Source organism: Calidris pugnax, unplaced genomic scaffold (assembly GCF_001431845.1).
Source record: "Calidris pugnax isolate Ruff unplaced genomic scaffold, ASM143184v1 scaffold9, whole genome shotgun sequence".
Taxonomy (NCBI): domain Eukaryota; kingdom Metazoa; phylum Chordata; class Aves; order Charadriiformes; family Scolopacidae; genus Calidris; species Calidris pugnax.
Window position 1 is genome coordinate 6,416,571 of NW_015090778.1, and position 1,866 is coordinate 6,418,436.

The window sequence follows — 1,866 nt, forward strand, 5'->3', positions numbered from 1 at the left end:
TGGTTATATGGCCATTTGGTTAAGTAGAATAGTGGCAGTCAGTAAGAATTAAAACATTTCCCAGAATCTAAAGAGAGAACTGTTACGAACAAAGAGGAATCTGAGTGGGCGTAAATTCCTCGCCCTGCTATGCTGGTAGGATTGTATCTCAGGCTTTCAGAGCAGGAAAAAGATGTTACAGGCATAATGGCAGGGAATATCAATCAGATAACTAAATCTAATTAGAGAGCTACTAGATTAACTAGTTAACTTCAGCTACATGAAGGCAACTGGCCAAGTGCCACAACAGAAACCAGATTCAGAGGAACCATTTCTCAACACATTAAACAGCTTCTCGTAACGACTTGTTTCAGATCAGACGACCGACTGTTCTTGACTAACTTTAAAAGGCACATGGTTTGTGTAAGAAAGAACCGTGGCTGAATCACTCATTAATAGTAACCGCAATTTCAGCCTTCCTAGAGAAAGAACTGAACCAAAAGGACAGGGTAATGACTCTAAATTTTAGTAGAAAGATTTATTTTCTGAGGGAGCAAGTCATTAATTAAACATGGTCTGGGTAAACAAATTGCCTTAATAGAGTCATTGAAGGGGACAGAGACATGGGACCCTCGTTTTCAAGCCCTTATTTTAACATTTTTTGTGATGCACTGGTATTGTACAAAATATAATTGCATTTCTTGCTTTTAGTCTATGACAGTTAAACCCTGCTAGGAGTGGTCCAAGACAGAGAGCTCTTCCAGGTTGGGTGACTGCTGGCCAGGGACTGAGACAGACCAGAGGCAAAAAGATGCTCGAGCAGGTGATTAACCTAAACGGGGCGACTGCTCACTGCTAATGAAATGATGTAGTGCTTTGTCTCAGGAGACACCATCTGTGATCCCAGGCTGCAGCTCTTCCCCCTTTCAGCAGAAATAAACTACGTTTAGCCAGATCTTTGGGGCCATTTCTCTCCTCTTACTCCCCAGTGATGCCACCGTGGCTGTCCCGAGCTGTGGCTGTTCCTCTGGGCTCTGGCCTTGGACTCAGCACCGCTCCCTCCCCTCACCCCCTGCTTCTCATCGTGCTTGGCAACCACCTGGAGCCCCTGAAGGGACACAGGCCCAGGTGGAGCCGTGGCCTTGCCTCCAGGAGGGATAGATCATAGAATCACAGAATGGTTTGTGTTGGAAGGAATCTTAAAGATCATATTGTTCCAGCCCCTCCGCCTTGGGCAGGGACACCTCCCACCAGACCAGGTTGCTCCAAAGCCCCATCCAGCCTGGCCTTGAACCCCTCCTGGGATGGGGCATCCACAGCTTCTCTGGGCAACCTGGGCCAGGGTCTCACCCCCCTCACAGCAAAGAATTTCTTCTCGAGATCTCATCTCAATCTTCCCTCTTCCAGTTTGAAGCCATCACCCCTCGCCCTATGGCTACATGCCCTTGTAAAAAGCCCCTCTCAAGGCCTGTAGGCCCCCTCCAGATTCTGGAAAGGGCTCCAAGGTCTGCCTGGAGCCTTCCCTGAACATCCCCAAGGCCAAACCCCCGCACTGAGGGGAGCCATGAAGGGTTTAGGACTCAAGCGGCACCCACGGAGGCTGAGGGAAGGCGAGGTGCCCCCTCCCAACAGCCTCCCCTCTGTGTGACGTATATCCCCACGGCCAAATCCCCATGCTGAGGGGAGCCGTGAAGGGTTTAGGACTCAAGTGGCACCCATGGAGGCTGAGGGAAGGCAAGGTGCCCCCTCCCAACAGCCTCCTCTCTCTGTGACGGGGTGTGGGGGTGTCTGTGTGACGGTGACTCTCCCCTCACACCTCCGCGGGCCACCACCCCCCCCCGCACCGAACTGCGCATGCGCCACATCGCCCCCCCCCGCCATCCCCAT